General features: G+C 52.0%; 1 long non-coding RNA gene across 3 annotated transcripts; it reads left to right on the top strand.

The window, feature by feature from the left end:
* The first annotated feature begins 3352 nt into the window (after nucleotides 1–3352).
* LOC149997249 (uncharacterized) lies at nucleotides 3353–6893 on the top strand. 3 transcript variants are annotated; one of them, XR_016514169.1, is made up of 3 exons: nucleotides 3403–3751; nucleotides 3848–4109; nucleotides 6494–6893. It is a non-coding gene; the product is annotated as an uncharacterized LOC149997249 (long non-coding RNA). The 3 variants fall into 3 exon arrangements; XR_016514170.1 differs by having other exon boundaries at nucleotides 3405–3751; nucleotides 3873–4109; XR_016514168.1 differs by having other exon boundaries at nucleotides 3353–4109.
* Nucleotides 6894–14185: the final 7292 nt, after the last annotated feature.

Raw genomic sequence — 14185 nt, 5'->3', positions numbered from 1 at the left:
GGAGCAGGAGTTCTGTATATATAGTCATGCTCATGACAAAGACTTGGCAAGGAGAAGGTCCACACTTCCAAATGCTCAACAGATGGGACGGACCGGCCAGATGTGCTTTGGGGGATTATCATTCAGAGAATTATAAAAAGATGGCTTTACACATGACGTAAACAGGAAGTTAGAGAGGTGTTGGCATCCCAACCTCTATAGTCATTTTTTTTTTTAAGATTGTATTTCTTTATTTTCAGAGAGAGGCGAAGGAAGGGAGAAAGGGGGAGAAAGGGAGAAATACATTGATTGGTTGCCTCTTGCACACCCCCAGCTGGGGACCTGGCCTGCAATGCAGGCATGTGTCCTAAGAATCGAACAGGGGATCTTTTGGTTCTCAGGCCGGCACTCAATCCACTGAGCCCCACCAGGCAGGGCTCTACAGTCTTATGTATAACTAGAGTTACTATTAATTGAAGCACTTTTTATGGGCCAGACTCTTTACAAAATGCCCTACAAAAAGCGTCAGTCAGTCTATAACAGTTCTATAGAACAGTTCTATAAAGTAATACTGGTAGTCCACCTGTTGGAAACTGTGGCTCACATATTAGGTAGATGGTTTAGGACTACACAGTAAATACCAGGGCGAGGATATGTGAACCCAGGTTTCGTGACCTCAAAACCTTTGCCCTTAATCTCCGAGGCTCGTGGACGGCCTCGCCAAATGGCCTCACCACCATGCTTTGTTGAGAACAACTCAATAAAGATGTCTGTTCCTCCTCTCAGGCTGGGACTTGTGGTAAGAGGGAGGGAGAAAAGAGAAACTCAAGAGTGAGGTTCCTCCTTTTCCAGGAAGGGCCCGGGCTCTGGGTTCCTTCCCAGCCTAGCACAGCCCTCTGCAGCTCTGCAGAAGTGGGCGGCTGGCAGAAGAGTTGCATTTTTGAGGCCCCAGGCTGCCTTTTTTATCTCAGGGAGCTGTGATTTACGTTTCTCTATCTTATCTCAGCTCAGGGCCCTGGTGATGGATTTCACCTTCGGCATTTGGAGCTCATTTGGAGCGGCTGCTCTGTGCCAAGAACACTCCCTCGAAAGAGATGGAGAGGGAGACAGCTCCGGGCTCCTCCTTGCTCTTGGGTCCACCCTTCACCTCCTGCCTCCCCCAGCTCAGGGGGAGAGAGGAGGATGCTGTGCTGTCAGATTGCGGGGGCTGATGTGGCACTCTCCGCTTAGCCGGGACAAAACTGCCTTCCCCCGGATTTGGCCTTACTCGAGATGTTTTGGGGGAACAGGAGGAGGAAAACATAATAGTAGTATTGATGAAGTATACTTTCCTTTGTTATGATCATTCTTTTTTTTCTTTTCCAAATTTCATCTTCACAACAACTAAATAAAACAGCTTTCGAATTCCCTTTTTACAGGTGAGGAAACTGAGGCTCTGCAGGGCGTCTTAGACCAGTGAAGAGTTGTGGGTCCAATATGTGTCCTCTGAGCTCAAGTCCTGTGATCTTTCATAAAACATCAAGGTGGAGAGAGTTTTAGCTTTTGGAAATACATCTCCCTGGCCCTTCTCCCCTTCATTGTTACTTCTTCAAAAACAGAGGTGTAGCAGCTTAGATCAGGACAGATTCTTTTGCAATGGTGAACTCAAAGGGAGGGGCCATGGTTGAACCAAGGTCTGAGTTAGGTAGACGTGAGGTGGAAAGTCACATTTAGAAGGGAGAAGGTGGGAAGCCAACCGCCTTGTCGTGCAAAGGGAATCGATAGTGAAACAGTTTCTCAACAAACAAGCATTGAAACCCTTCAGTGGGCATTATGCTGTGAGTGACACTCAGCCCTGCAAGACAGGAACTCAAGAGAAAGGAAGGCAAGTAGCATTCATTCATTTATTCATTATTTGTTTATTGTCCTCACCTGAGGACATTTTTTCATTGCTTTCATAGAGAAAGAAATGGAGAGAAACATCAATGCGAGAGAGAAGCAACAATTGGTTGCCTCCCGTATGTGCATGGGATGGGCATTGAGCCTGCAACCCAGGTGCGTGCCCTGGCTGGGAATCGAACCTGCAACCTTTTGGTTACCAGACGACGTTCCAACCAACTGAGCCACACCAGCCAGGGCACAAGTAGCACTTGTTGGGGTTCCCTGTGTGCCGGCTGTTGGGAAACTTACTCATCTGATTTGATTGGTATCACAGCCTGAACCACCTTTCGGGTTCAGAAGAGGTTGACCTGGGAAGGATTAGGTAATTTGCTTATGGCCTCCTGGCTGGTAAGCTGTAGAACTCTATCTCAGACCCAGGTTGTCTGACCTTAAATCTGTTAGTAAACTAGAAAGCTTTTTTTTTCACACAGATCCTAGAGTGTGGGGAGGAGGGAGGTCTCGCCCCCAGCCCCACAAGAGCACCTTATAGACCACAGCCTAACATGGTAACCTCTGCTTCCTCACCCACTGTGCATACATCCTGAAGGTTTAGAGGGGAAAGTGCTGTGCGCCTTGAGAAAAAAATGGATCTGCTAAGAAAGACTCTGCTCATAAACTGTTTTTCCGAATAAAGTTTCTCCTCTTTCCGCACCCCAGGTTGGGGACTTTTGTTGACAATAGGGATAGTTAACAGAAGGGGGTTCTTGAATTATGGGGTTCAAAACCATAGAAGCTGTGTTTGCATACTGGCCCAAAGTAAAGACATTCATTGAGCAAAACCCAGAGAAAACTAATGAAGGCACAGGCTCCTTGAGGAAAGAGGAATTGGGCAATTAGTTGGGAGCCTGCAGGTGGCCGGTAGAGAAAGTGTGTCTTTACTCTGGTTAAGGAGACGTGGGTCCTAGTCCCAGCTCTGCCACTCACCAGTTGAGGAATCTTGGACAATTGCATCCTCTCCATAAGTCTCCATTTACTCATTTGCAAAGGGAAGGATTGGACCAGCATTATAAGATTGCTTTCGCCTCTAACATAACTTGAGTTTTGAATCTTTAGTAACCCCCCCCCCCCAAAGTAGGTTCTTAGGGGAAGATACAGAAGGTTAGAGAGTTTCACCTCCTACCAGGATGGTTTAAGGACCAACCAACCTGAAATCTAAGAAGAGACTAGATGGCATTAGCCAGATCTTTTCAAGCCTAGGACAGTGGTTGATTTTAAAGTGGATATGCCCCCCCATTCCTAAACCTCATCTCTATAGACAACTTGACTCAGCCTTTGGGGGCACCAGAAAAGCTGCAGTGTGCAAAGACAGCCATCCTGGAGATGGAGGAAGAGCCAGAAAGCCACCATTCTTGTGGGTAATTGTGGGTAATATCAACTCCCCAGTGAGCTGACCACCTCCCACAGCCGCTTACTTTGCACTGCTACTCTGTTATGTCTTTCTTGGTAATTTAGCACATTCAGACAGTTATGGTTAGATTCTGACTATTTTTCTAAACCTCACAAAAACCCCATAATATAGCAAAGGAGTAAGCAAAGAAAAAGAGGAAGCGAGGAGAGTTTTCTAGAACCATAAACTCAAGTTTCAAATGCTCTTCCCTATCCCTGTTTGCGGGGCAGCATTCGTGGTGCCTTATTCATCCCCAAACCTCAGCATTTCCTCTCAGGGTTCTCTTGCTCACTCCCCCTGCCCCACCCCCATCATTCCTTTGAGAAAATGTGGCCTTGAGATCAAGGAGTGGAGCTGCCAGCTATTGCCACCTGACACAAAGCCTCATCGCCCCTGCCTACCTCTGTCCCCTCTCCATCCTTGCCGTGGGCTCCAGAAGCAGGTCATTCCCTCCTTTCATTTGAGGTAAGAGCAGGGCAAGTGAGGGCTAGAAAAGCAGACCGGGAGGAAGTTTGGGGTCTGGGTGGGCCAGCCCTGACCTACCCTAACCTGGAGCCCCAGGTGGGCTTCTTGTTTCCTTCCCCAGGAAGTTGCCATGTGTCTAATTGCCCCGCTCTAGCTGGAGCGGTGGGAGGACATGGGTATCCGTGAACGCTTGCTGAATGAACGGGTGGCTGACGGCTTAGGGAACCGGCTGAAGCTCGAGTAAGAAACGGGAAGACAAGGCCAACGTCGAGCTCACCCCTTGGGAGGAAGAAAGACGGATATGGCAGAGGCAGAAGAGGATGTGTTTAAATTGGAGGCACAAAGGACACGGAACTAGGTAAGCTGGACCTGAAAAGGCCCGTAGTCATCATCTCATCCGAACCTTTATTTTCTGGGGGGAGGGCACCAAAACCCCAAGGGGTTAGTAACCTTAGCAACTTCCTTCAGACCACAGAGCCGGAGTGAGGGCTCAGGCCCCTGACAAAGCGTTGGTTTCCTTGTCTCCACATTCACTTCAACCTCTTTCATTCCAGAAAAGCACCTGCCATGTTACTTGGGGATCCTCTCTTTTGGGCTTCTTAACACTGAAGGAGTGATAGGAGTGATCCAAAATTACCTTGAATTTACTGTCCTTGTAGCCATTTTGGCATTTGCCTTGTAGCTTCAAGGCCACCCGCACTTACACATAAAGGACGAGTGAGGTGGCAGAAGCCAGCCATCCTGGGCCCGTTTCTGCCCCAGGCTGGCCCCGTGAGAGGGCTGGCTTGGGTTCTAAGCATGGGGCCAAGTCTTGCCCCCTCGAAGTTTGTCCCAGTGGTTTGCAGTCATGGGAACTTACGCGGTCTCGAGCAGAAGTGTTCAGCCTTTGTCCAGTGATCAGGGACTAGGACCTGGACACGCATTGTACCACTTTATAAGGACATGGCTGTCCGAAACAGGACCCAGCACTTCCACGTGCCAGTCTTGGATTTTCTAACCAAGTACACAGTTAGAGGAAAATGTAATCTGCATGTATCTGAGTCACTGACCTCTACATTATTTTAAAGTTTGATTCTGGGAATGGTTTGGTATATATATCCTGCTTATTTTTAACCTTTGGATTGGTGAGTGGGCCAAGACAAAATAGTTAGCAGCCCTTGCTTGGTGTGACTCAGTGACTTGAGCGATGGCCTGTGAACTGATTCCATGTCAGGGTACATGCCTGGGTTGCAGGCCAGGTCCCCAGTTGGGGGTATGTGAGAGGTGACCGATTGGTGATTCTCTCCCACTCTTTTTTCCCTCCTTTCCCCTCTTTCTGTAAATAAATACATTAAATTAAAAAAAAAAAAGTTATCCTGACATTTGGAAGGGAGCATGACCTGCGGGCTCCTTCCCAGGCCCAGCGTGGGACAGGAGGCACAGCATGGCGGGGAACGTGGCCAAACCCAGAAACACACCTTAGTGACTATAACCTGTAGCTCCCCTTCCATCTGTACTCCTGGGACGCTGAGTCCTGCTGAGGAAAACCACCCAGGCAGGGAGACGTGTCACCACAAATCTGCGGCATCTGACCTCTGCTGTAGTCCCAAGAGTACAGAGCAACCTCATTGGGTGAGCCCCCAGGCCCTTCCAGACCTTCGCCGCTCTTCTCAAGACCCTAAACCCTCTTTCTCAAACATGTTTTATTCTGCAGACAAAAGGGATTCCACCGGGAAAGAATTTCCTCTCTGTGAACCTGTCCTCCTCAGCAGCTCTCCCCCTCAGTTCGGGCCATTGCTGAAGGGCCCGCTCAGCCTCGGGGGTCTCTGCCGTTCCAGCGCCTTCCTCTCTCTGCCGGCTCTGCTGCCTTTGCTCCCCTACTCAGGAGGCGTGGTTTCCAAGGCTGTCAACACTTCCCCCGGTCCCTGCCTCATCCCTAACATCCAGTCGGTCACCAAGTCCTGCCAACATGACCCCTTAAGGACCCAGCCCTTCTCCTCTAGCTCCGTTGCTATGGGCTCTTACTTCTTGATGCCTGTGGCCACCACCTCTGCCCTGGTTTCCCTTCAGCCAGTCTTGACTGTGCTCAATCTATACTATCCACAGCAGCAAGAGCGATAGTTGCATAGTACAAATCTTGTCCGTCACTCCTGCACTTAAAATTCTTCAGTGGCTTCTCATTACTCTCGGGATAAAATCTAAATTCTTCAGCATAGCATGAAAAATCTTGTATGATCCGGTTCCTGTCTGTCAGCTCGGTCTCATTTCTCCTTCCCGCTCTTGCTCTTCATGCTGCAGCGACACTGAAGTTCATTGTTCTACCCAGCAGCTTTCTCACGGCTCTGCATCTTGCACTTGCTCTTCCCCCCGACGGCGCTGCCCTTTCCTGGCTTGTCCACCAGCAATGTCCCTCCTCATCCTTCCAGGTGGGGCCCATGCACTGTCTCCTGCTGCAAGCCTCCTCTGATTTCTCAAGGTGACTTTGAGTGCTCTTGACTGACCAGACTAGTATTTTGTATTCAGCTGTTATTGCTTTGTTAATGATCATTTGTATCTGATGCAATGATCTTATTAACAGTATGCAAGAGTCTTGATGAGTAAGACTTGGACTTAAGGAATAAACAAAGGCCAGATTGATCAGAACAGCAAAGCCATCTTAAATGATGGTGCCTCTGTTCAGTAGGTCACTTTTATTGTAATGCATTTTCACACAGATCATCATGTTTCCGCTTGATTACTGTGTCTTTTGTATTTTTTTTCCAGACAAAAAAAGGAGAGTCGAGCTTGGACTGAAAACCACGCCACATGCATCCATCGTTGTTGAAGGCAATAGTGCTAGTGCTGCTAGGTACTTAATATACAGCGTTTGGTTCATCTTTACAGCAACCACAAAAGATGGACATTATCCCCATTTTAGAGACAGAATAAGTTAGGTAAATTGCCCAGTGTCCACAGCTAAAACAGAAAGCCAAAAGTAGGAACTGGATGTGCCTGATTCTTGTGCTGACGTGGTTCTGCCTGACGCCAGGCCTGGTCTCCATCTGTGGACATCTCCAGGTGTCCCCACTGTGCTCTGTGTTCAATGTGGGATCAACCACCTCCATCACCCACCCCTCGATCATCTTGACTTTCTTACATATTAAACACAACTTCCTGGTATTAATCTTTAGTCCCTTTGGCCTAAGATGATTTTGCCTTTATTGTCCCCCGGTTGGAACATAGGTCACTGATGAGGAGGTCCTGGCACTCAGTTGTGAACTGCATGTCACAGGAAGCCGTCCTTTCCAAGGAGAAGATAAAGTGGCTCCTGGAAAGCTCCAAGGGAAGAGCGGGGACATGTGGCAATGGGTGAGAGGTCTCTTCCTTCATGTCACCCAGGCCTTGTTGAGAATGTTATTCCAGACTAGGCAGGAGACTTGCCTATCTAATGGTCATTTCTTGAGATTCTGCCATCTGGATGGTGCCTGTCCCCTTAGCGCTATAATGACTGTAAGGGCCGCACTAGTGAACATAATCCAAAGATTGGCAGGGAAGGGCCTCTGGTGGGAGGAGTTGCTGCCAAGAATTCTGATTCTGCTTCTGTAAGGGCCATTCTCAAGATCTCAAGCAAGTCACCTCCCGTCCCACGGCTTCCGTTTGCTGAACTAGTTACTGGATCATCCTGAATGTTCCAGTGGTCTCTCAGGGCTAACGTTAGGGTTCTTAGAAGAGACCTCCCAGCTGTGCAGGCTTGTGGACGGCAGGAGCAAGCCTTGAACCTGGGGCCCCAGTCTATGTCTTCCGAGGTCCCAAACTGCCCCGACACCCTGGCAGAAGGTGGCAGTCACGGTCACAACACTGACTGTAGCCCGGGGCCCGGCGGGGACTCGGTGGCTGTCAGGGAGTACCAGACGTGCGTGTGAGTGAGTGTGTGTAAGCGTGCAGTGTGTGAGTGTTTATTTATTCTAGGGGCTGTTGCTAAGTCGGGGGTGTTTGCCAGCAGAGAGCTGCCTGAGTGCTCTGTTTGTTTACTTAGCAGAGTGCAGGGAGGGACAAGGGGAGAGACAAGTGCAGGCTACACAGAATTAGTGTTGGTTTCGGGGCCCCTTTGAATGGCCTCATTTCATGGGGACTGCTGGTTCTAGAGAGCCCCCCTCGAGGACCCAGGCTCTGTGTGCCTTCCTCACTAGCCGTTCTATTCCTGACCTGCCCTTCCAAGCAGGGTAGGCTTGCTTGCTCTCCACCAGGGCAACTGACTGTTTTCCCTGCACGCTGGGGGCTCTCCTGGCTGCAGGGCCCTGAGAGGAGCTAGAGGAGAAAAAGGAGGGACAGTGGTTTGATGAAAGAACGATGGGATTTGAATCGGGGCTCCACTGATCCATAACTGCAAGGCCTTTGGCAAGTCACATCACCTCACCAGGCCTCGCCTGGTTTCTCATCTCTAGAATGAGGGGACTTGAGAGTTTCCTTGCAGCTTGACAGTTGCTTCTTTCAAAAAGATTTGGAGCCGTGGCTGGTGTGGCTCAGTTGGTTGGAGCGCCGTCCCATGAACCAAAAGGTTGCAGGTCCGATTCCCAGTCAGCACACATGTCTAGGTTGCGGGTTTTGTCCCTGATTGGGATGCATACGAGAGGCAATGTATGCATCTTCCTCCCTTTTTAAAATCAATAAGCATGTCAAATAAATAATAAGAAGAAGGCTTGGAGACATATACTGCTTCTTCCCCTCCCATTGGGCCTGTCAGCACAGACCCTGAGACCCTAATCTCAGCCCCACTCCCGACCCTGCCCAGTGCATCCTGAGCCCTTAGCTTAGTCTTGGCCCTTCCAACGGCTGAAGGCTACTGCCTCCAGGACTCGTCCTCTCTCTTCCAGGTGATATATTGGTTATGTATTCCCTGTCTTCGGGATGGAGAGAGAGTGTGAGAGAGAGAAGACAAACAAACAGGAGACCTTCCTGATACCCTATCCACCCTCAGCCACAGGCCAGGAAGGCAGATTGCCCCAGAAGTGGGAGCTGGCTGAATCTCAGGGCCATACTTCCTAGCTGGTGGCCCCAGGGACTCCCCAGAGGCCTCTGCCGCCTTCCCCTGCCCTAACGCCACAGCAGTGCATCTGTAAGTCTCTGAGGGAGCCCTGGCTCCCAGGACACAGGCTGGCCAGCAGCCAGGGGTGGTGCTGGTTCCTGCAGCAGCCAGAGGGGGTGGCAGGAAGGCCCTGCTAATCCCCTGGGAGAAAGCTCCTTGGCAAGCGTAGAAGAGACGCTGCCTGCACCCAGCCCTACCTCGGGGCCATGGGACACCATCCCCCAAATCTTCCAGGCAGGCTTTGTGCCCCAGTGCTCTGCCCACACCCCCAAGGGCTTGGGCAGGGATCCCAGCTGGGAGGGAATCTATAGCTTACCCTGCTCCTCTCCAACACCTGGAGGAATTGTGGAGAAAGAGCGTTGGTGGCACTTGGCCCCCTCTGTTCTCCAACCTTCTCTGCCTCCCATGGGCCCTTGGGAGAAACCACCAGGACTGCCATGCTCAGGGTTCCTGACTCCTCCTCAATGCACACACACACACACACACACACATGCACACAGCCAGCCTTCTGCCACCAAGGCTGCTTGTTCTGCTGGTGCCACACAGAAACAGATGAAGGGCTGGAAAATTCACCCCAGAGCCAAAGAGAATCCATGTGGAAAAAGCAGGGAAAGAGTAAAACCTGATACAGAAAAGGCAGCCGGCTGGGGAGGTGGTGCCCCACTGGGCAGACCTCCTCTGTCCCCCTGGGGAACTGGGGTGGGGAGTGGGGGTTGGGCAGCCCAGCCTTGATCTACCTTTCCCCTGCTCATGCAGCTGATATGCACCCTATGAGGGGCTGCCAGGCCCCTGATCATCCTGGGGGTCCTACCCCAATTCTGGATCTAGTAAATGGGGCTCCTGTTCACTTAAGTCAGTCTCTCCTCAGGCTTGGCTATTACTGAGTGAGCTAGTCTCCAAGGGCCAAACTAGCGTTTTCACCCAATTAGGCTCAGCCTCGCCTCCATCCACATCCCTTTCAGCATGGTACCATAGAAAGGTTTCGGATTTGGCATGTGCGTGTGATGGACATCCCTCCTTCCAACAGCAAGGAGGAAGAAAATCTAGTCTTCATTTGAGAGATCTCTACTTTCCCACAGGAGCTGGTACCTCCCACTTCATTTGGGCCTAGAGGGTCATTTAAGGGCTCAGCACTCTTGAAGAAGGCGGGCTGACATCCCAGTCCCAGTCTGGACGGTCAGTGGATGGAACTGACCCCAGGGTCCCTCCAGGCCACAACGTGGCTCTGGCATTCCCAAAGGGAAAGCTCTAAACCAAACAAGGTCTGCTCTGTCCAGGTGGACCATTCCCAAACCCATTTCTATCACAGATCACTTCCCAGAAACTTTCCAGGATGGGAAATCACAGCTGAAGCTGGTTGTTTAGATCGGAAAGTCTGGGTATAATATCATTAGAGAAACCAGAGTCTCCTCACACGAACCTTCGCCCACAACCTCTCCCTGCCCTCTTGGCCCGTCCTCTCCTCTCTGCCTGAGTCATTGCAGCAATCAACAACTTGGACACAGAGCCTCATGATGTGCCAAGTGCTCCCACGTGTCCCGTGACATTTACTCCTCCTAACGGAGATAAGTTATTGCCAGCCCCACCCAGGGAAGTCATGAGGCTTGCCCAGGACTGGACAAGCCGGAGGCGGTGTACTTGACTTGCAATCTTGGGTTCTTTCCTTGGACTCCTTCCTGCCAGCTACCCAGAGACCTGCAGGGAACTGGCGCTCTCCAGTTGCTGCTGGGCCGGAAGGGACTGACTTGATCGGCTTCCAGCTGGGCCTCTTGTGGTGGCTTTAGCCCTCCCAGATCCTTAGGAACAGAGAGGGCTGGTGGGGGGGCTTTCTGAAAGGTCCTTCTCTCAGAGCCCTCAGCTACCTCCTTCCACTCCCCAGACCTCCTTCCTGTGTGTCTGCCAGGCCAAAGCCTGTCTTCTCTCCTCTCTCAGGGTTGCCTTCTCCCCCAGAGAGGCCCTGCTCCTCCTGTGCTTCTTTATGTCTTCTCCCCCCACCCTCATACTCTCACCCTTGCTTTGGGAGAGAGGACAGGACCATCAGCAAAGGTGCCCTCACTATTCTCTGGGCACTTGGCTCTTAAAACTGCTTCCTGTGCCCTCGTTGTAGTTCTGGCTTCACTGTGGAACCTGAACTCTGTTGGGAGCTTCTTGGATTTGTAAAGAATCCCCAGGACCTTTCCCCCGTGGTCAGACTTTCTGTGTGACCTCGAACAGAAATTACAGGAGCCCAAATCTAGACTCAGGAAGGCAGAAGCGAGAGGAGAGGCAAAAAAATGTACCCTTTTCTCCTGAGCAGGAATCTTCCCAGGCCCAGCCAGTTCCCTAGGGCAGCTGTTCTTCCCCAACTGCCCCCCCCCATGGCCTGAGAACCCCCACCCCAGGCCTCTTGCGGAAGGTGATTGTCCACACACCCAGTTTATCCCAAGTAATGCAATGCATACATTGGGGGTGGGGTGGGGAGGGGGTTTTATCCAAAACACATGCTATTGCCGCTATTCTAGTTATCTTGGATATTTCCTGCATGTTTGTCACCATGGCAACTGACTCAGCACGAAACCTTGTTTGCTGGGCCCTGGGGTCCAGCAAAACGACCATGTGGTGTCAATTTGGGCCTCTCTGTGTTTTGCTGTCTCTCTGTCTTTTGTCTTTGTTTCTGTCTCTCCATTTTGTTTTATCAGGAATTAGTTGCTCCCGTATCCCCGGAAAGTGCACGTGGAGACAGCGTCCTGTTCTGCCCACCCCAAACCTTCGCTCAGCCGCTCTGGACAGGGCTTGCCCAAGCAGGCCCAGCAGGGACAGGAGAGTGTCACTGTAGGGACAGTGCAGGAGTCGACCTTCGGTAGAGAAAGGGCTCAGCCAGGGTCAGGCCGTTTGTTTGGAATAGACCAGTGCTGCCTACTGTGTGATAAGCTCTACGAGACACCGGGTAGAGGGATGGGACTTTCGCTGGGTGTAAGAGTATGGGCTCCACTCCTCAGAGCCTCTGCTCCCCAGAGTTTTTATTTTTATTTTATTTTACTTTTATGTTTTAAGTCCTACCTGAGGACATGCTTATTGATTTTAGAGAGAGAGAGAAAGAAACATCAATCAGTTGCCTCCCATATATGCCCCTACCTGGGAGCGAACTCACAACCTAGGTATGTACCCCCACCAGGAATCGAACCTGTAGCCTTTCGGTGTAAGGGATGATGCTCCAACCAACTGAGCCACCCAGCCAGGGCTGCTCCCTACACTTCCAAAGAAGACATAAGTACTGAATAGCAGAGGAAGGGAGAGAGCAAAAAGTCAAGAAAAGGTGAGGGGCTCCCCAGGAAGGGAAGAGCCAGTCAGCTAATGGGCACTCAGTCTCCCAGAGGCCCTTCCTGCCCCTCGTCCTTCCTCCTGGGGCTGTGGTAGAGGCAGCGGGCAGCAGTGTCCCGCCCTGGGGGCCGGAGATGACAGAGAGGGTATTGACAATGACGGTATGTGAGGGAGCTGGAAAAGGCTGTGTGAGCAGACAAAATGTAAACAGGCCGCTCCAGGAGCAGGGGCATCTCCCGGCTCCTCTCCAGCTCGAGCCTTGCTTCCCCTCAAGCCCAGGAAGCCAGGTCTAGACAGTCTCTTTCTACCAAATTTCTTGCACCCACACCCTGTCCCAGAGGCCTTTCCAGACCACCTTTGCAAGTGCCACGTTTGTCCCTGGCCATTTTCTTTCAGGCCTGATCCCCACTCCCAGAGCAAAGTTAGGCTGGAAGTTGGAACAGATGCAGGTCTCCGGGCACGGTCGGCTCCCCCACAGGGCTGCTAAAGGGGACAGGAGGAAGAGGGAAGTGGCTGGGAACCTGGTGGCTGAGTCAGAAACTGCCCTGTCTTGACTCTTGCAGATGCAGCCTCCAGGGTGGTGTGACCTGCAGCGAGAAGGGAGAGGCTGGGCTAGGCGGCCACGGGGCAGGCCCCGAGAGCAGTACCCATGCCCTGCAGCCCTGGGGGTGTCACGAGTCAGCCTTCTGTGGGGCCGGTGTCATTCCAAAGAGGTGCAATCCCGTGGATGGGACAGAGCAGCAGGGAAACGGTCGGAGAGGCTAGCAGTGTGACTCTGAAGTCAGCCAGTTGGTGCATGGTCTCTGGGCTTTGGGGGCCACAGGGCCCAGGGACCCTGTCCTAGGGGAATGGGTTGTCAATAATCGGGTGTGTCAGGGCTCCAATTATATGGGAAGGATTCAGGGTGAGCTCTAGGCCCAGTGGGGAATGAAAAGGCCCAATGGGAAACTGAGACAGGGCCAAGAGAGCGAAGGCTCGGGGAGACAGCGGGTTGGCAGGCCTGAGTACCCAGTGTGGTGGAAACAATACAAGCTATGGAACCAGACAGACGTGGCTAAACATCTGCCACTCAGCCTTGGCGAATTAGGGGGTTCTCTGGATCTCAGTGTCCCGTCTGGAAAATGGAGAAAATGCCGACTTTGCATGTTCCTGTAAGGAGCAGCTGAGATGTTCTGTGGGAAGTTCCCAGAATAGTGTCTACATGCAATCGAAGGTGCTTGATAATGTTCTTCCTTCCCTGGAAATGGGGGATAAGTCCGTACCCTCCCCGAAGACTAACATGCTTCTTGTTTTTGTGTGGACTGAGCCCAAACCTGCCTGAGACTATGGTGGGAGGGGCCGATTGGATAACAGGAATGTCAGGATTTGTGAGCCCTGACATCAGGGAAGGAACGGGTGGCCGCCCCCATCCCGGGGGCACAGAAGGGCAGCGGTCCGTGGGAGTAGTCCAGCGGGATCCCTGCCAGCCCGTCAGAAACTAAGTCACTGGATCTAAACCAACCCCCCTCCTCATGGGGGCTGTGCAAGTGAAGGGGGGTGCCCACTCCCAGAGCCATGGGAGATGCTAAAATCCAGGGGAACAGACAGTCTGAGTCCACTAGGTTAGAGAGTCCCGGAGGGTCAGAAGGCCAGGGCACAGCAGGGTTGGCCTCCTGACGCAGGAGCCCGTGGGTGGAGCCAAGAACAGGAGAGTTCTGTGCCCATGAGACAGTAGCCGACGTTGGCAGCAGAGCCATGGGAGTCTGGCTTTGTCGCTCATGCCTCCAGCTCCGGGCCCGGGTCATCCGATGTGCCCGGCTGGGCCGATGCATGGTGGGCCATGTGCACCTCAAAGACATTCCCTCTTTCCAGGACTAAGGGTCCAGCTGCATCTCAAACCTGCGCAACCCAAGGGCCAAGGCAGTAGACTTCCGTCCTCGCACCGCTCAGTCAGCTGGGGGAAGCCAGTGTCCGTCTGTGGGCCTCTGTTTTCCTATTGGACTAATGACACCTTGAAGGAGGGAGCAGGGGCTCCCACAGAAGGGGGCACAGAAGACAGAGAAGGTGAGACCTGAGGCCCCTGCAGGTCTCTAGCTCCCCCCGTGCTCAGT

Source organism: Furipterus horrens, unplaced genomic scaffold, assembly GCF_987537825.1.
Source record: "Furipterus horrens unplaced genomic scaffold, mFurHor1.1.pri manual_scaffold_11, whole genome shotgun sequence".
NCBI classification, from domain to species: Eukaryota; Metazoa; Chordata; class Mammalia; order Chiroptera; family Furipteridae; genus Furipterus; species Furipterus horrens.
Note: the sequence above shows the minus strand (reverse complement) of the source record. Positions and strands in the feature narration are given on the sequence as shown.